General features: G+C 53.4%; 1 pseudogene; it reads left to right on the top strand.

Moving 5' to 3' along the window:
- Window positions 1-8,178: 8,178 nt before the first annotated feature.
- On the top strand, window positions 8,179-8,759 carry LOC110136423 (transcription factor BTF3 pseudogene; annotated as a pseudogene).
- Window positions 8,760-21,283: the final 12,524 nt, after the last annotated feature.

Genomic DNA, 21,283 nt, shown 5'->3' with positions numbered 1-21,283 from the left:
CAGCGGCTTCACTGGCAGAAGGGACTTGGAAAGGTGACAGTTGTTGGAGCAAGAAGTGGAGGGATGAGCGCAGAGGTAGGGGGCTGGGGAGGGGGCTGCGCTGCAGGAGGGGCTACATGGGGGCTGCTGAGGGGTTCCCGGAGGGAGAGGCAGCAGGAAGTCGGCAGATGGCTGTAGGCGGAGGGAGTTGAGGAATCAGAGATGACTCTGGACTCTTGGCTGCAGCCCCCGGTGGGCACTAATGAGAACAGGAGAAAAACATGTTTGGGGGCTGCAGAGACAAGGTGGTGAGTTTCAGGCATCCATGGAGAGGCCTGGCCGGCCCTGGCATCGTTTCTTTACCCTTGTGGACTATAGAAGCGGGGACATACTGCCCAGCCACAGGGGGCAGAGCGAAGAGTCAGCAGGCCCTGGGTAAGACAGGAGAAGCTGAAAAGAGAGGGATTTCAGGGCCCTGGAGAAAATTGCTGAGAGAAAAAGTGCTGAACACGTACCACCTTGTATCACTTAGAGGATGACTCTGGACCCAGGTAGCCTGGTTCAAATCCCACCTCCACTACTTACTTGCTGCGTGAGCTGGGACAAGTCACTTAACCTCTGAGTCTTGGTTTCCCCATCTGTAAAATGGGGATAAGAATAGTATCAAGAATCATATTGTAAGGATTAAATGCAAAACACATGTGAGGCATTTAGGACAGTTTTAAGCATGTAGTAACTGTACAAGATGAGATGTTATTCCTTCACGGGTAGTTATATTCTGTCTCACTCTGCCCCTGAGTACCCACAGCCCTTAGGAAGGCAGATATACAAAAAGAGAGCAGTGATGTGACCTGAGATTTGTTTTAACAGCCACACTGGTGAGAGAGCCCAGGAAGCTACTGACCAATAGGGCATCAGGAAAGAGGTTAGTGAGGAAGGGTCATTTGAGCTGGGCCTTGAAGGATGCATACAAGTCTGCAGATGGAGAAGAAAGGTTTATTCGTTCTTCTAGCCACTCTCCAGCAGTCCCTAAGTGCCTCACTCATGCCTGGCCTTGAGTGAATGTTGGCGGCCAAAGCTCCAGAGAGGGCCTGAGTACCAGACCAGTTCCTCTCTGCATCACCCCCAGTCTCACGGGGAAGATGAGCATGGGAGAAACAGACAGTGATCGGAGAATGTGGTACCAGCAGCCACAGGGATGTGGCCAGAAGGTTATGGGAGGGGCACCAAAAAGGAGCAGAGGAGGGAGCCAGGTAAAGGGAAAGACAAGAGAAGGAGAACTGCAACCCAGGCGGGGCGCAGACACAGCCAAAGCCTTCAAGGTGGGCACCTGTGTTATGAAGGTCACTCGTGTCCCCAGCCTTCCCTCCACTGTCCCTGCTGCCCACAGGCCTCCGTGATTCCACTCGCTCCCTAATTCCTTGAGTATCTACTGGACAACTCAGAAGAGCCACTCCTGGGTGGGAGGGCAGGAGGGAGTGAAGGAAAGAACAGATAGAAGGGACCCATAGGGTGGGGTGGACTGCCCCAGAGAAGAGACGGGGTGTCAGCCCAGCAGCAGCAGAGCTGACCAGCACGCACCGGGCTCTGCCACATGCCCGCCCCGGGCTGAGCCTCCTTGACATGAGCCGTCGCACGGAGCCTCCGAACTCTTAGTACCCCCATTTCGCAGGTGGGGACACTGAGCTCTGAGGACCAGCATGAGATGTGAACAGGTGTTGGGCACCAAAGTCCAGAGGCTTGTTTACCTACTGTGTCCTGATGAGAGGCAGGAGACAGAGGCAGAGCCCAGGGGAGAAGAGATGGCTGAGTTCTCTGAGCCAGCCGCACAAGAGGCTGGGAGGGTTCAGACTGCCCCACTTCTGCTGCCCTCATCCCACTGTCCGGCCCCCAGCCCCTGCAAGGGGTGAATCCTCCTCCATGCCCAGGCCCCTGGTCCTCTGACAGCTTCCTCTCCCCAGCTGCACAAGGAAAGCTTCTAGAAACTCCATCCCATTTCCCGGCTCCACTGGCTAGTGGAAGCTCTGCCCTCCAACTGCGGCATCCACCCAACCCCTACCCCCACCCACCAGCTCTCCTACATTCTTACTGAAAGTGAAAGTCACTCAGTTGTGTCAGACTCTTTGCGACCCCATGAACTGTATAGTCCATGGAATTCTCCAGGCCAGAATACTGGAGTGGGTAGCCTTTCCCTTCTCCAGGGGATCTTCCCAACCCAGGGATCGAACCCAGGTCTCCCGCATTGCAGGAGGATTTTTTACTTTAGAAACCCGAGAACAAAGGGACAGGGCAGGAAAAGGGTTGGTGGGACACAGAAGGCCCCCAGCATCCTGATGGAGGCAGCAGAAGAGAGAGAAAGAGAAGGGAGAGGAAGGGAGGGTGGGTCTTTGTCTCTAATCAACGCCCCCCGCTATTTTTTTCTCTGGGTTTCTCTGTCTAGCTTCCTCTCCTCCTCCATCTTGTATACAAACACACACACACACACACACACACACACACACACACATCTGATAAAGCCCCAGAAGGAGGAAGGAACGGAGGGAGGAGACTGTCAGACAGACAGACCTTCCCAGACAAAGACATTCAGACCATGCAGATCAGCTGACAAAGACACAGAGGGGTGTCCCAAGTGGTGACCCCCAAATGCTTCCGAAGAAACAGGTAAGTAAGAACAGAGTGAAACTGAATCTGCAGAGAAAGACACACACGGAGAAAAAAAAAATGGTTCACAGATACAAGGAAGATTGTGAAAAGATCCCTAAATGTTAATAGTGGTTCCTTTCTCTCTAGGAGCCGGGATTACAGGGGATTTTTATTTCATATTCTTCTGCACGTTCTTTCCGGTATTTTCCACCTTCTCTGCGGTGAACACATATTATTTCTGAAACCAAAGGAAAACAATAAATGTCATTTCTGAGAGGGAGAAAACGTCCTCGGGGTGGGGGGAGGAACAAAGCCTGCCAAAGCTGCAGAGAAGCGAGACCGTGGACCACACGGGAACACATATACTCCACACCCTCCTGCACACTCACGGGCTCACACACCGCTCCACATTCACATGTACTGCCCCCAACAGGTGCATACACAGGCATATTTTTTATGCTCACAGTGTGAACAACCAGAGTGAAATTCCAGAAGTCTCCAAGGAAGGAAAAGGATGGAGAAGAGAAGGAAGGAGAGGCAGCCAGGGAAGGCCAGAGATGGACAGACACACACACACACACACACACACACACACACACACGACCCTCTAGCCCCGGACATGACTCAGCACGGCCACTGACAACAGGCCTCTAACACCTTCATTGCTCTGATGGTGGTTGTGGTTATAACTTCCACGAGATTTTAGCACAACAGTAATAACGTAATTTGTGTTGCTGGCAGACAATTCAGAAAAAAATGATGCTCTATTTCTTGAATGAGCAAAAGAACTTATGAATGGGAGTGACCAATGGAGACACAGGGAGAGCAAACTGTGAGGAAACCACAAAGAGGAAGTCAGAGAGGCGAGAGCCTGTGGAGGGGACACACACACACACAGGTCCACGAGCGCACGCATGTAACAGGGCAAGAACAAGATGGCAATTTCAAAAGGCTGTGGAGAGAGGGAGGTAGCGTGCAGACAGTCAGGCAGATGGGTGTCCAGGGAGCCAGACACATGGACACAAGCATGACATGCCTTCTGCCCCCGAGCTCACAGAGACTAGGGGTAAAATTCAGGGAGACCTGAGCGGTGGGAGGGGACCTGCAATCCCACACTCATGCAGGACAGGCTTTATGAATGGATGAGTGTGGATATGGGAGAGACCTGCCCCCATGGGGAAAGCAGAGCCCCTGCAGTCAGAGACGGACACCCAGAGACAGAGGGGCGGATGGGGAGAGACCCAGAGAGGGGCTCCGAGTCAGCCCGGAGACAGCGACGCTGAATGAGAGGGGCAGGGAGTGTGAGGCAGAAGGGGGGACAGAGGAAGGGGCATGGGGGGGCTGCAGTTCAGCCCTGGGGCCGGGGCCCAGCCTCCAGGAAATGGGATCAATAGGAGACTTCTGTTGTTTTCTCCGGGCTTCTCTGTATTTTCTAATCACTCAATCATGAAGATGGATGTATGACTTGGGGGATCAGGAGAAAACATGTGCCTTGAAAGAGAAAGAAACGAAAGAAAAATGGTACAGAGATTGAATGGAGATGAAGCTACAGAAAACAAGCAGGGGAATGATCAGACATATCCACGTGTGTGTGCGCATGTGTGTGCACACATGCGTGCGTACACACACACACACACACACATCCCGCCCTGGGACTGAGGGCAGCCCCCCGACCAAGAGGAGCAGGGAGCAGTGCAAATAGGGCAAATAGGCAAACTGAGGCTCCGAGCCCCAGACCTCCACACACACCTGCAGTCACACAGGGAGAACAAGCTCCTGGAGGAGACTGGGGTGCATTTACCGATCACTTACTATGTGCCCAGGGTTACACTGGTCCCCTCAAGCCTGCTGCACTCTTGGGCAGCAAGTCTGGGCTGACCCCGAGGCCTGGGCAGGGAACATTTCCCAGAGAAGGGTCTCAGAGCCCAAGAACTCAAAGCAGAGTCCGGGGTGGGGTGGGGGGTAGGAAGCAGAGTTTGCCAAACAGGGGGGCAGAAAGCATGGGGCAAAAGGGGGCCTCGCTTAACAGGCAGGGGGAACACTTGAGCACAGGGCAAAGGCTTGGAGGAGCACAAGTGCCTGGTGAGAGAGAGAGAGGCAGAGACAGCAAAAAACAGAGGGAGAGAGAGGCAGAGACTAGAAGGAGGCGGCAGGGCCCCCGCAGCCTGGGCGGAGGGCCTGGAAGACCTCGGAAGCTGGCTTTGTTCTTTGCATGATGAGAGTGAAGGGATTTGGGGTCTAGAGGTTGGGGGTTGCTTCTGATCCTTGATGGGAGCAGAAGCAGGAAGGACAGAAAGGAAGTCAGGGGAGCCTTCCAAAGAGAGACAAGGTGCCCTGACCAGGGAGGGAGAAGGGCGGGTGAATTGAGAGCTGCTTGGGGGACAGTGTCTGCAGGGTGGGTTGCTATGGGGGGAGAGGGGCCCAGCTGACCTGGACAGCTAGAGGAATGATGGTGAACCCCAACTCCAAGAGGGCTTGGGAGGGAGGGCTTAGGTTGGTGGCACTTGCCAGATGTGAGGGTGTGAGGACCCCGCCAAGTATGACGCCCCAGGGGGCAGTGAAGTCACAGCTGGGGGTGCCGTTGGGAAGACAATGGTCCCCAGGCAGCGTGCCCCTGGGAGTTCCAGCAGGTTAGGGGCAGGTGGAGGGAATAGGAGACCCAGGTGTGAAGACACACTCACAGACACACATCCGTTCACACACAGAGACACAGAGCCCCGGAGGAAGGGGAGCCCGAGAGAGGAGGAGGGGCCGAGGGAAACACGTGGCATGAGGCAGAGTCAGACATGGGCACATCTGGAAAAGTCGAGGAGGAAGGAGAGGGAGGCCAAGAGACAGACGAAAGGCCGAGTGTGGCAGGAGCAGAGAGACAGAGAGGGAGACCGTGCTGGGCAGACAGGGAAAGAGGGATGAAGAGCCAGCGATGCGGGACAGAGCCCGAGTTACCGGAGGCTGAGAGATGGACAGTGGGCACAGACAGACCAGAGGGGGCAGGGAAGCGGGGAGGGGCGCCCCTACTCCTTCCACCTCCTTCTCCCAGAGCCCAGGCAGACTTCACTAACACCTTAGAGACAGAGAGGGGAGCGGCTGGAGGGAGGGGAAGAGAGTCTCACACACACACACACACACACACACACAGAGCCCAGCGCGCGAGAGAGACTCGAGCCGTGTTGATTGAATAGAGGGCTGAATGACGGAGACTCAGAATGAACACAAAAGCAAGAACCCTGCAGAGAAGGGGGCCGGGCCGAGCAGGGGGCTCCTCTGTCTCTGTCTCTCTCTCCCTCTCTCACTGTGTGTGTGAGAGAGGGAGAGAGAGAGACACGTTCAAAGAATGACAATGACCCCCGGAGCTGAAGCAGACAGGAAGCAAGGAGTACAGTGTGGCGGGCAGTCAGATGGACAGACAGACCAACACACACACACACACACACACACATGACAAAGCATCTGATGCTTGAAAGGAGCATAAAGCCACCTAATGCTTCAGAGAGGAAGGTAGGAGAGAACATAGGGCAGGAGGCTCTCAGAAGAGTGGGCCAGGGTCCCCCAGGGGGAGGAACCATCCTGGGCACAGGCAACCCAGAGCCTGAACTGACAAAATGATGCCATCAGCACACAGTGGGGCAGGAGCTATTCAGGAAGCCCCTTCTTTCCTGAAGACACTCACTCCCCCGGGGGTGGGGGTGCCGTGGGGGAGATGACTTAGATCTGATTCCCGGAGCTCTGAGGCAGGTCAGGAAGCAACACTAGGGACAGAGCGGTGAGAACTCCACGGGAGGGGCCTGGGCAGCTGGCGTGGGGGAGCTGGAAGAGCAACAAAGCTAGAGAGACAGTAGGAGCCGACGCCTGGATTTTGATGGGGCGGGGGGTGAATGATGCTGGACAGATGTGGTAGGACAGACGTGGTCAGAGGCGTGTTGGAGAAGGAGCTGGTGTCTAGAAAGTTTGATCTTGGGGAAGAGGGGATGGTTGGCCAGCCAAGGGGCAGCAGGAGAAAGGCTGGCAAAGGGGAAAGGCAGATATTCAAGAGATGGCCATGGTAGGTAGCTCAGGTAGGGAGGAAGGGAGACACAGCCTGGGGAGTCCAGGGTGTGCAGCCAGCCCAGGGCAGCCCGGATCACCCCCAGGGCCAGGCAAGGGAGGGTCAGTATCCCAAGACAAAGCAAAGTGGACAAGGTGTGGTCTCTCTTTACAGTGGAATATTATACAGCCATAAAAAAGGAACAAAGTCCTGACACATGGGACAATGTAACCTTGATTACACTAAGTGAAAGGAATCAGACTCAAAAGGTCACATATTGTAGGGTTCCATTTATCTGAAACATCTGGATTAGATAAATCAGTACAGACAGAAAACAGATTGGTTGTGGCCAGGGACAGGAAGGGGGAGGGGAAATGGGGAATAACCGTTTGATGGGTAGGGCATCTTTCGGGAGGTGATTAAAAAAAAAACGTTTTGTAACTAGATAGAGGTTGCACAATATTGTGGATACACTAAATGCCGCTAAATTGTTCACTTGAAAATGACTCATTTTATACACATTTCACTTCAATAAAAAACAATTTCTTTTATTAAAAAATAGGGACTTCCCTGGTGGCCCAGTGGCAAGACTCCACGCTCCCCACACGTGGGGGCCAGGGGTTCGATCACTGGTCAGAGAACTATATCCCACATGCTGCAACTAAGACCCACTACAGCCAAATAAATACATAGAATTTTTTAAAAATAAAAATAGTTCACCAAGCAGGCACATGCAGAAAGGGAGTTCCAGGTGGAGGGAACAGTACCTGCAAAGGTGGAGAGGCATGCAGGCATGTGGTGGGGGTGGGAGGAGGTGTGGCAGGGGGAGAGGCTTAGAAGCCAGAGGAGAGGACAAGGCAGAGGGGAGGGCTTGAATGCTTCTTGGAGGTAAGCGCCATAGAGACCTATGAGGTAGGAGAGCGCATGAGTGGAGCTGTTTTGCAGAGCTGTGACTGGTCCCCCAAGTGGGCAGAGGGGGTCCTCAGGGTAAGATCAGAGACTGGAGGAGACCAGAGAGGAAGCAGGCATCAGTCACTCAAGTTGGGGCTGATGAGCTGTGAGCAGCAGGCACTGGGGTGGAGGGAGGACTTAGCCAAGGCCCCGGGACTTGGGGTCCAGTTAGGCACAGGTGACAGCTGATGGGGTCCCCAAGGCTGGAGCTGGGGGCTGCCTCCCTGGAACTGGATGGACAAGAAGAGGCACTTCCCTGCATCCCAGCCAGGCAGGGCTTAGAAATTAGGTTGTTCGATGAGTCAGAAAACAGCTACTGAAGGCCTTCCCCGGGCCAGGCAATGTTCTTGAACCTGCAGACACAGCAACAAACAGACACTCCCTGCCTCTTCCGGGGACCTACAGCACAGTGGCAGAGAGGATGGTGTGAGAAAAAGAAAATAAACCAAGAAATTCATGGATAAGATGATAGCTGCAGGACTTCAAGAATGAGCTTATGGTTGCCTGGAGGGGAGGGACAGTTGGGGTGTTTGGGATGGGCATGCACATACTGCTATATTTAAAATGGATAACAAGCACCTAACCTCAGCTGGTCTGCCCGAGACCACCTGAGCGCCAACCCTAGTCCCCCGCGTGGCCCCATTTCCGCTCCAACAAGATGAAAGAAACTATCATGAACCAGGAGAAACTCACCAAACTGCAGGCACAAGTGCGCATTGGTGGGGAAGGAACTGCTCGCAGAAAGAAGAAGGTGGTTCATAGAACAGCCACAGCAGATGACAAAAAACTTCAGTTCTCTTTAAAGAAGTTAGGGGTAAACAATATCTCTGATATTGAAGAGGTGAATATGTTCACAAATCAAGGAACAGTGATCCACTTTAACAACCCTAAAGTTCAGGCATCTCTGGCAGCAAACACTTTCACCATTACAGGCCACGCTAAGACAAAGCAACTGACAGAAATGCTCCCCAGCATCTTAAACCAGCTTGGTGCCGATAGTCTGACCAGTTTAAGGAGACTGGCTGAAGCTCTGCCCAAACAATCCGTGGATGGAAAAGCACCACTTTCCACGGGAGAGGAAGATGATGATGAAGGTCCAGATCTTGTGGAGAATTTTGATGAGGCTTCCAAGAACGAAGCAAACTGAACTGAGTTAACTCCTGAAGAAGATGAATCTTGAAGAAGTTACTGGGAGCTGCTATTTTATATTATGACTGCTTTATAAAATTTTATTTATGGATCTGATAAAAATCTAGATCTCTAATATTTTTAAGCCTAAGCCCCTGGACACTGCAGCTCTTTTCAGTTTTTGCTTATATACAATTCATTCTTTGCAGCTAATGAAGCCGAAGAAGCCTAAGAATAAAGTTTGAGACAAAGATAAAGAAAATTCTTTGCCTAGTAAAAAAAATAAAATAAAATGGATAACTAACAAGGACCTACAGTATAGCACATGGAACTCTGCTCGATGTGTGACAGCCTGGATGGGAGGGGGTTTGGGGGAGAAGGGATACATGTATATGCATGGCTGAGTCCCTTTCCTGTTCACCTGAAACTCTCACAACATTGTTGGTTAATCGGCTATGTGTGTGTGTGTTAGTCGCTCAGTCGTGTCCAACTCTTTGCGACCTCATGGACTGTAGCTCATCAGCTGCCTCTGTCCATGGAATTCTCTAGGCAAGTACACTAGAGTGGTTGCCCTTCTCCAGGGGATCTTCCTGACCCAGGGATCGAATCTGGGTCTCCCGCAAGGCAGGCAGATTCTTTGCCATCTGAACCACCAGGGAAGCTCCTAATCGGCTATACTCCCATATATATAAAAGGTTTAAAATAAATTAAAAAATTTTAAAAGATGACAGCTGAAGTGCAGAGTGCTCTGAAGACAAAGACAGCAAAATAAGGTAAGGAAAGCTAAAACGGAGGTGTGAGATTCAGTCATCAGAGAGGTCTCTCCGAAGAGGGAACGATGGAGCAGAGATCTGAGAGGTGAGCAAGCACACAGATCTCAGGAGCGAGCACTCCAAGCATCTGGAACAGCACATGCAAAGGCCCTGGGGTGGGATGGCACATCTCATTCAAGGAAAGGCAAGGGCAGGGTGGCTGGAGCAGAAGGGTAGCGGGCAGGGGCTGGGGGGAGTAGGGGGTAGCGGAGCCCTGTCTGCAGCCAAGGGCCGTTCCTGTAGGTGCCAGTGGGTGCCTTGTTTCTGAAGGGGAGTGTCCCTCAAGGAGAGGGACCCTAATGAGAACAGGAGGAATAAGAAGGACAAGGAGGACCGGTCAGGCCCCAGCCTTGCTGGCTCTGCCCCCCGCAGGGTTGGTTGATTAAGACTTGATTAAACCCTGAAAGTTTCCCCAACAGACTCCCTCAGCAACAGAAAAGCAACAGGAGGGGCGAGAGCAAGGTGCTTTGGAGAGACTCACAGAGACGCAGGCCAGACGCAGAAAGGAGAAGAAAGCTCGAGAAAGGCTCCAAGGGATAGCAGGGAGGCAGAGGGAAAGCAGAAGCGGCCAGGCGAGACCCCCACTCCGCCAGGGGCTCGGGATGACGCACGCTGTCAGCCCACGTGGCGTGAGATGTGACACACAGCCCACGCTCAAGCCACCGGGCACAGACCGTGACGTGATACCCCGACAAAGCCCCCAGGAGGGGGGACGCAGAGAAGGGAGAGGAAGGGGAGGGAGACACATGAGCTGGATATCCCGGCGCTGGGGGGATCTGGGGCCAGACAGACAGACAAGGAGCCTCCAGACAGAGAGAAAGGACATATGGACAAAATCATCCAGAGAGACCTCTCCACTCAGAGAGACACAACCAGAGACACAGTGATTCTCACAACACATGGAGACACAACCAGGAAGGACTGTCCCTGAGACACACAGATGGACATCACACACACTTGCAACACCACACACAGACAGGAGACACACACGCACACACACAAGGAGACCAGCACACATTCCCATTCTCGGGGGCAGAGACTTTCAGAATCCCAGGTCAGGACGCACAGGCCGTCAGATAAACACACAAACCCAGAGAAACAGATATACATATACACACAAATACAGACACCAGACAGTCACATAAATACACAAACGCATCCACAGACACACAGGCTGGACAACCAGATACTCACACGCTCCAGTGCACGGGGACAAACAGACAGACCTCACAGGGACAGAGACACACAGGCCCTCAACCCGTGAGACGGGAACACACACACTGACATGTGGAGAGAGACGGGAGGGACACCCACGAGGGCAAGATGGAAGGACAGGGAAGCCGGTGGAGATGAGAAGATGGAGATGACGCCAGGTGCCTGAACCGCAGCCCAACCAGGCCCGGGGGCTCCCCTCCACACCAGGGAGCCCGGCCACGGATGCCCTTTGGACTCTAAGCTCTACCCCACTCCAGGGGGACTGGGGGGTGGAGGGCTCCTTTGTCTCCCTCACGCCCCCCACCACCACCCCGTCGTGGAACAGCAACCGTGCTTGTGGACCACATTCTCCTGCTGTCAAATGCAGGCTGGAGCATGGCAACAGGTGACAGGTGACAGGGCCAGACACAGAGAAGAGTCAGCAGGGACGGAGGGGGAGTGTCAAGCGACCCGGTGGCCTCGGGGATCAGAGAATGGGCTTGTCTGCAGAGTCAGACCCGAGTTGGCTGGAGAGTGGGAGAGGCCACAGCGAAGCCATTTCAGGGGGTCAGGAACACAATGCTGACAGCCAGGGAATGAGAGGGAGGGCCACGGAGAGACAGCTCTGGGATGGGCCGAAAACAGGAGGGGTGCTCTGCAGATGGGGGAGACAGACCAGTGGTGGGTGGATGGATCTGGGGCTCCGCTCGGCTAGAGACCCCGATGACAGCTAGCTGTCTGTGGAGCTAATAGAGTTTGCAAAGAGGTCTGGGGAGCTTCGAGGGGCAGGAGGTGAGGGGGTCAGGCCCGGCACACACACACACACACACACACACACACGTCACCGGCCAGTGCTCACCCACCCTCTGAGACAGCGAGGGAAGAAAGGAGGAGAGAGGGAGGGAGAAACAGAGCCAGGCGCACCTGGAAAATTCTAGATGGAGCCCCCAGGAGTGGGAGAGGAGGAGAGAGAGGCAGAGGTGGGGGAAGCAAGCAGGACACACACAAACACACTCTCATGCACACATACACTCCTGCAGTGACGCACAGAATAGAAGCAGAATTCAATAATGACTTAGAGCGGAGCGAGCGGGGGAGGGAGCAGCGAGGGAGGGAGGGAGGGAGTGGGTTAGACACACACAGGCCGTCTCAGGAGGTATTCAATAATTGTTGATCGAATGAAGGAACAAAGATGTGGGACTCTCAGAAGGAAAGCTATGCCTGAGAAAGTTCCGAAGCGGATAGACAGAATGTCACAGGTATACACAGTGAGAAAAAATAAATTCCCGATCGCGTTTTGTATTTAAAATAATGAGAATAAACAGTAAGAGAATCAGAATAACCAGTTCGCTTGGCGGCTGGCAATGGTCCTGAGTGAGAAGGGGGCTGCTGGGGGCTGAGATGATTTGTTTCTTGCTCCAGGATGTGGATCCACGGGTGTAGACCCATGTAAAATTCATCAAGGTTTTTCATTTAAGATTTGTACATCTATGGTATGCAAGTTATACCTCAATTTTTTCTAATGAGAGAGAGTTGATAGGAGAGGGAAGGAAAGATGAATGTCAGACAACAAGAGAGGAACAGGTGTACATGCATGTGCGCGCGCACACACACACAAACACACACACACACGCTATGTAACGATGTCCAGGTAAGAACAAACCCTGACAAAGTCTGAAGAGAAAGAAATTAAAAAGCTAATGTGATGGAGAGAGAAAGCCTAATGCCTAAACCCACATGGAAAGGGAGAGAGACCCCAGAGAGACCTGAATTGGGAGCAGGGTCCACAGGGCAGGAAAGGAATCGCCAACTTTGGCCCTTTGAGCTGGAAGCGCCGGGGGTGGGGGCTCCCGGGGCAGGTGTCCACCACCGGCTGTGAAACTGCCTGGCCAGGATGGGTCATCGGAAGTGGGGGTGAAGCAAGCATGTGGGGGAGAAGGGGGCGAGAAAGGTGCTGAGTCTGGGGTGGACTTGAGGGGTGCAGGGGTTGGGCTTGCAGAGGGGCCCAGGAGCAGCCGTGAGATCAGGTATGGAGCTCACAATTCAGGGGCTGAGAGCGAGGCGTGGGCATCGAGACAGCCCAGCAGGATGAGGACCACGGTAGAGCCAGGCACGGGGGTAGGTAGGAAAAGGGCCCAGCAGTAACGCTCGGACAGACAGGCAGATGGACAGAGGGTGTGCTCAGGCACAGAGGCAAGGAAACGCTGGACAGAGTCTCAGAGATGGGTGGAGAAGGAGAAATAGAGAGGGGAGTGGGGAGAGAGACAGGTTGGCATGTGTGGAAAAAGCAAAATGAAGCTGGAGAAAGGGGGGGTAGCAGAGAGCAAGGGGTGCGGGGGGCTCTGTCACACACACTCACTCACACACACACTCACACTCACAGGAGGTGTTCAGTATGTGCTGGCCGAAAGAAAATACAAAGGAACTACCCCTCAGCGTGGGAGCAGAGGATTTAGGTAAAGTGGCTGAGGGGACACAGTGACAGACGGCTTGTCGCACACAGATCCTCACACACACACACACAGCCTCTCTCTGTGAATCCACACGCAGGACCAGGGCAGCTTTCAGAACCGCCTTAGAGACTGGGCAGCTACACATTCACACCCAGCAGAGTGCTGACTGAACAGAGGGACAAATGCACGCCGCTCAGAGAATGAGCACAAAAGCCAAGGACCCGAACGAGAGGGGCCAGGGCAGGCGGCTACTGGGCCCGTTAGTCACTCCGTGTCTCTCTCTCTCTTTCTCACACACACACACACCTGCCAGGGAAGGAGCAGCCGCTTTACTATGAGTGATCTAGGAAGAGCCTAAATGCGGAAGGAAACAAAGCCCCCTCTGACGGCAGGGACCCCCAGAGTCGAGGGAGGGAGGCGGCTGCCCACACTGGGAATTCCACAAGAGGCTCAGGGGTCAGATGAGTCAGAGCCCGGCTCGGCCACACGGACACACGCGCAAGCCTGAGGGCCCCGCACAAGTGTTTGGGGCGGGGCGGTGGGTGAGTGAGTGAGGGGACACATTTTGGGACCCAAACACACATGCACACAGACAACCGTGAACTCACATCTTGGCAGAAAAAATGAATTAATGTGGATAACACAGAGAGTTAACCTAAAACTATGAGGATGCAGGTAACGCAGTGCATGCATGCTCGGTCACTTCAGGTGTGTCTGACTCTTTGCAGCCCTGTGGACTGTAGACCAGCAGGCTCCTCTGTCCATGGATCTCCAGGCAAGAATACTGGAGTGGGTTGCCACGCCCTCCTCCAGGGGATCTTCCTGACCCAGGGATCGAACCTGCGTCTCCTGCGTTGGAGATTCTTTTACCGTTGAGCTACTGGAGAAGCCCCGGTAACACACAGCGCTGACCTAAAACTGAGAGGCAGAGGCAGAGAGAGACAAAGAAAGAAGAAAGCAAACAGAAAGCCAGAGACACAGAGACCAAGTCAGGAAAACAGAGGAAAGGAGAAAGGCATGGAGGCAGGTGTGGATGGAGAGGAGACAGGCAGACAGACGCAGGAGGGACACAGACGGCTGGAACTAGAGGGGCGACCCAGAGAGGGGAGTCTGGAAAGAGCAAACGGAGATGGAGGCTGAATGGAGGAGAGGAAGGTCAGCGGAAGACGGAGAGGCACCCAGGCCACCAGGGCGGCAGGATGAGCAAAGGGATGAGTGAAAGAGAGATGCCTGAATGGAGGGGAGGGACCCTCAGCACAGCCCGGGCTGGCTTCAGCCGGCAGCCAGGGGGTCAGCAAGGGAAGCAAGTACGACACACCACACACACACACACACACACACACGTCACACACATCACACATAACACACACCATACACACACACCACACACACATACACACACACACACATCACACACATCACACACATCACACATAACACACACCATACACACACACCATACCAACACACACCACACACACACATATACAACACACATACACACACATCACACATACACACACACACACACATCACACACGTCACACACATCACACATAACACACACCACACACACACACACATCACACACGTCACAACACACACACATACAACACACACATACAACACATCACACATACCACACACCATACCACACACACACACACACACACACACACGTCACACACATCACACGTAACACACACCATACCACACATACACATATACAACACACACCATACATAACACCATACCACACACACACCACACACACACACATACAACACATACATCACACACGTCACACACATCACACACATCACACATAACACACACCATACCACACACACACATATACAACACACACCACACATAACACCACACCACACACATCACACATAACACACACCATACCACACACACACCACACACACACACATCACACACGTCACACACATCACACATAACACACACCATACACACACACACCACACACACATACACACACATCACACATACCACACACCATACCACACACACCACACACACACACACCACACACACCACACCACACACACACACATCACACATAACACCATACCACACACACCACACACACACACATCACACACACCATACCACACACACACCACACACACACCACACCACACATATACAACACACATCACACATAACACATACCATACCACACACACCACACACACACATCACACATACAACACACATCACACATACCACACACCATACCACACACACACCACACCACACATACAATGCACATCACATGTAACACACACCATACCACACACACACATATACCAAACCATACAACACATAACACATAACATACCACACACACCACACCACACATACCACAACCCCCACACCTCACAAATACTACACCATACAACACATCACATGCTGAACTGCATACACAACACACGCATGGCCCATACACACCACATGAGCGTGTGAATACATGAACAATTGCAGGAAGCCCAAGGAAAAGACAAGGTTTCAAGAAGTCCCAGAGAAGGGGGAAGGAGAGAGCAGGCGAGGAGAGGGGAGTGCAGGGTTCCGGGCCCCTCTCTCCCCGCTCCCTGGATCGGTCTGTAAGTCTGTCCGTCTCCCTCTCACTGGCTCTCGGCCCCTCCCCCACAGCACACAATCACACTCTCCAGAAAAGGGGCAAATCATGGGCAGAGAAAAGAGGGGCTCGGTGACTGTCCCACCCCGGCCCGCGGCTCCCACCTCCTGCCTCCAGGAGTGCTTCCCCTTCCCGCATCTCCTCCCTGGCTTCTCCACCTGCTGCCCTGGGGCCTCACTCAGCCCCCTCCTGGGTGGGCCCTCCAGACCTTCCATTCAAGCTCAGGGCCCCGGCTCTACTCTCGGCAGACTGCGGGCCTTTCTGCATCTGTTCTGCTCATCTGTCCTTCTGGACACTAAATGCCTGGTCGATGGCTGCTCCCCAGCAGATTTTTCTCACCCCTGAACCCCAACCCCCCACCAGGATCAGGCACACAGTAGGTGTTCAGTGGCCACGTGTAAAATGAATGCTTACACACCTGAGTGACAGCAGACCTGGAAGGCGTTAGGATGAATGTGGAAGGGAAAAGCCACGGGCAAAAGGGGAGGGCAGAGGGAGGGAGAGCCCTGGGCGGGGGATGGAAAGATGTGGCAGGCACATCTGGAATAATCTAGAAGGAGGTACGGGGGTGGGGCGGAGCCCTGGAAGCCGGTGGGCAGTGGGTGAGGGGTGAAGCACTTGGTGGGTACAGGCTAATACACGCACGCACACAGACACACACCTGGGCAGGGCAGCTGCTTCACGACAAGTGCTTTATGCAGAGCCTGAAGAGCCCAGGGAATGAAATGAAACACCCACCCCCAGCACTCGGCAAGAGGGGGGCTGCAGGGAGACAGCCCACACTGGAAATTCAATAAGCAGATCTGGGAGGCAGGTGGCCTGGGGGACAGACAGGGAGCTAGAACCCTGCTCCCTGGAGACACACAGGCGCCAGGGCCACACGTGTTTGTTGGGGGAACGAATAAATGAACAGGGGAGCCCAGAGCAAAAGACAAACCTGTCAGGGTGAGAGAAATGGACAGGGAGGAATCGAGACTCAGGGGGGTGGGGGTGCTACACACACCATGTGGCTTTGATGCTCTCATATGGAAGTCAGGGGCAGACCTCAGGGGGCAGGGTGGAGCCCATAAGATCCAGAGGGAGTAGAAGGTGTAGAGAACTTATAGCCTGCCAGCATCAGCCTTTGCCCGGGGTCAGCACAGAGAGGCGCTCAGTACACCTACAGCCCACAATCCCTTTAGGGACCCATGAAAAATTGTTTTAATTTCTTTCAAAATCAGGAGAAAAAAATGAACTTTAACTCAAAGAAAATGTTTTCATATATAATGTTAACATATTCCACTTTATATCAATGTTGTAAAATACCATTTTTTGGTATTTTTGTGGAGGAAAGGGCCCACGAGGGCAAAACTGATCAGGGCCCATGAAAGTCATCATGGAGCCCTGGTTGGGTAACCAGCCTGGGATGGCGTAACATGAGGCAAAGGCTAGGACAGACCCTACAGAAGGGAGTGCTGGAGCCTAGGGAACCCAGGGAAGGGGCCATCAGGAGGCCTTGCCAGAGGAGGTGGACGTCCAGGCTGCAGGAAGGAAAGATATGTCAGGCAATCGTGAGGGAGATGAGGCTTCCTCCACCAGAGACAGGATTCTTCTGAGCAGGGCCAGAAGTGGGAAGAGAAAATGAAAGACCACAGCAGAGCAAGGCTGAGTGATGGCTGAGTGGGGCCCAGGACCAGGGAGGGAGCAGATATGAGTTGAGTTGAGTTTGGAGTGGAGGGTGCAGTGTCCTGGGGATGGTTGCCAGGGAAACCATCAGGGAGGGAGGCCTTGAGATGGAGGCTGGAGGGAGCAGGGGTTGAGTCTGGGGCCAGGATGGGGAACAAGCAGAAAGTGACCCTCAAAACCAAGTCCTAGGAGCCCCAGAAAGGGGATAGGGGGTGGGAGGAGGTTCATTCATATACACACACACAGAGGCATATACATCGAGAGAACAGCCAGCAAGGGAAGAAGAGAAGGATATTTAATAAATCTGCAGGGAGATGGAGGTGGGAGGTAGAGAAAGACAGACCCATTGGCACAGAGAACCAGCCGTGGACACACGGACAGACACACATATACAGACACATACACGGGGACAGGACAATCAGAGAAGGAGATAGGCATTTAATGACACCACAGCAAGGGGGAGGCAGGGCAACAAAGGCAGACACACAGACGGATGGACAGATGGGCAGAAGGTAGAGCCCTGGGTCCCACTGGATATACTCTGAGGGAAGCACAAGTCTGGCAGTGGGTGGTAAAAGCCCCAGCGAGAGAGGACTGGGGAGAGTGGGATGGACAGACAGATGGACAGAGCCTCATCTCCCATCCAGATCCCCCACCACCACACCACCCTCTACCTCCATCTCTCCATCTCTCCCTGCAGGTTTCTCTCTGCCTCCCTCTCTGCAAACCAGAGCTTTTTGAAGCCCCCGAGACAAAAATGGGAAAAGAAGACAGAGATAGGAGAAAAAGACGAGGGACCTTGTGTGTGTCTGTACGTGTGTGTGTCCAGCACAAGGGCTGGTTGGACTTTCAGGAGGGAGGGGATGAAAAGAGCAGAAGATGAGCAAAAGGACCAACAGCAGGTTGGGGGGCGGGGTGCAGCCTGGAAGGATCAGGAACACACAAGCCTCATAACACACCACATACCTCACACACCACACACACACTGCACACATTGGAAGTGCAATTGGTGGGAAGGAGGTCAATGAAAACAGAGAAAAAAGGCGGTGTGTGGAGCTGAGACAGATACACAGGGGAGCGCCTACACTCCCAAGGCTGCCTGGTAGGACAGGGCCCAGGGTCCATCTTTAATGTAAGTTTTACATATGAATGTCTGAAAGAATCAATAGGCCAAGAGCCCAGAGTGACAGCCAGTAACAATAGGCCAAAGGATGAAGAGACAGAGAGAAAGAGACAAGGAGATCCTGAAGCCAGTGGGTAGAGGACAAGAAACAGTCGCAGATGGACACATACCCAGAAACATGTTCCATCCTTTCTAGGTGGTGGGAGGGGGTACATAGCACAAATTACCATGTTGTTTTGTTTTGTTTTCCTGCCACATGGCAAGCAGGATCTCAGGTCCCTGACCAGGGATAGAACCCACGCCCCCTGCAGTGGAAGCACAGAGTCTTAACCATTGGATCACCAGGGAAGTCCCAATTACCACCTTTTTTTTTTGTATGTGCTTTTCTGTATCTTTCCTACCCTGCTGTGAGGAATTTTTTTTTTTTTTTTGCAAGTATCTTATTTTCCTCAAAAAGAACAAAACGCATGCAGAACGAGAAAACCCCCTGAAAACTGGAGGGGAAGGCGGAGGGGTGAGGAGGTCCCAGAGTCTCCAATCCCCTGAAGAGGGCATTAGAGGAAGAGCAGACAGAGGGGCGGGGAGACGGTGGTCCCAGCAGAGTGGACGTCATGAGCCTTTTCACTGTCTCTCTCTTGAATGGTCGAGAAAAAGCAAACTGAACAGAAGCCTACAGTGAGAGTCAAAACCGGAGCAGGAACCAGAGATAATGTGGGAGACTGAACCTCCACCTCCCTTCCCTGAGCAGATAGCACCTCTGTCTGCCAGATCTGGGTGTCTCAGCCAAAATTTCCCCAGCCCTGTTTTCATTCTCTCGAGGGAGTTGTGTGAACCACTGTGACAACCTCTGCAAGTTCCAGGGGCGTCAAAGAGAGCTTCCAGAGGTGATCTGTGGCCTTTGAGATGTGTTTTGAAGGATGGATAGGAGTTTGCCAGGTTGCAGAGGCAAGAAAGGGCCTTCTCAGTCGTGGAAACAGCCTGGACAGAAGAACGGAGTGGCAGGAGGGCTTGGGGGAAGAACCAGAGGCTTTGAGAGATTGGTAAAAAAAAAAAAAAATCTGAGACAGAAAAACACAGAGAGAGACTAGAGGAATAGAGATGGCCTCGAGGCACAGAGAAAAAGAGCAACTAGCAACAGGAGAGACAGACACATACAGACACACAGACACCAAGAAGAGCACGTGGTGGTGTGCAGGGAGGGTGGGGGGTTAAGGAAGGAAAAGAAGCACAGAAAACTGTCAAGATAGAGAGCCAGAGAGAGAGCTGGAGAGACAGAGATAAAGCAAGAAACACTGGCCACTGAATCGCATGGAGAGAATAGGGGCTGGGGCTTCTCCCGGGTTCGACCCTCTGCCCAGTGCCGCGCCGCACAGGCGCACTCCCGACCCTCATCCCGCTGAGGATGCCAAGGACAGGCGCTTTGTCCCCTCTGGGGGCTGGGACACGTCCCGGGCTGCTTGCACGTGTCCTTGCACTGCACCGCCCCCCCACCACAGTGTGTGTGGGCCCTGGCCAAGCGGCCGACATTCTGTGCATGTCCTGAGCCCACAAGCATCTATGTGAACACACACGATGCACCATGCAGGCAAGAGGAGCCCAACCATTCAATTCGGGGTCCTGGCTCCAGGAGCCCACAGATTGAGGCAGAACCTCCTGAAGTGATATCCACACAGTACTCAAAAATCGCACCCTCACGGCCGGAAAAAAAGCAGGTTCACACATTTGCGGACACAACCCCAGGAGCCCAGACTCACAGGCCACCGGGACACATGTCCATATACCAGCACAGGCACTCATGAGCAAACAGGCCCACAGGCGGGCCCACAGGAGCACAAAGACACACTCCCAGGAGCACACACTCACACCCATGCTCCCACCTCTGCTCCCAAGACACACGCACACCCATGGAGTCTCCAGATGTCCATTCAGATCAGGACATTGTAGTGTTTGGCTTGTGAACATAACAGCAAACAGAGAAACATCCCAATTTTGAAATCTGATTTTAATTAAACAGATTAAACAGTTTCATTAGGCCAGAGGTAACTCACATGGATAGGTGTGTGATCTGATAAAAAGTACATTTCTTCCTATAAACTGTTGCAAATGAATTTCCAGGTAGAGGAAATGTGTGCCCTGGTAGAGGGGACAAGGGAACAGAGGAGGAGTCTTTGGAGTTTTCTCCAGAATACCCAGGGCTTTTGCTGACCCAGTCTCACCACCCCCACCCTCCCAGGCACTCCTGAGAAACACACAGCATACACACAGCCACAGCTCCCCGTGGAGACATCCACAACTCCCCAAGTGCATGACAGCCCCATGGGGCCCCCAGAGTGTCAACAGCCACCATCCACCCAGGGCATCTGAGTCCTCAACTGCTCACACTTGGAGAGTCCTGGGCTTCACCCAGACACAAGCAAGGTTGCTGCAAGGCATGGTCACTCCCCAAACACAGGAACAGATGTCCACACACAGCCACACTCCAGAGGTCTCCAATCTGATTATGTCCCTCCCTGGCCTGAAGCTGTCAAGCCACCGATACTGCCTGCACAAAGGCCCCTCTGACACAGCCTGTCCTCCCATCCCACCCCCTCCCTGTCACACTCCAGCACACAACAGATACTCAAGAAACCACTGGCCAAACTC

The sequence above is a fragment of the Odocoileus virginianus genome, chromosome 9 (assembly GCF_023699985.2).
Source record: "Odocoileus virginianus isolate 20LAN1187 ecotype Illinois chromosome 9, Ovbor_1.2, whole genome shotgun sequence".
Classification (NCBI taxonomy): Eukaryota; Metazoa; Chordata; class Mammalia; order Artiodactyla; family Cervidae; genus Odocoileus; species Odocoileus virginianus.
The sequence above is the reverse complement of the archived record's forward strand: the minus strand, read 5'-3'. Positions and strand labels throughout refer to the sequence as shown.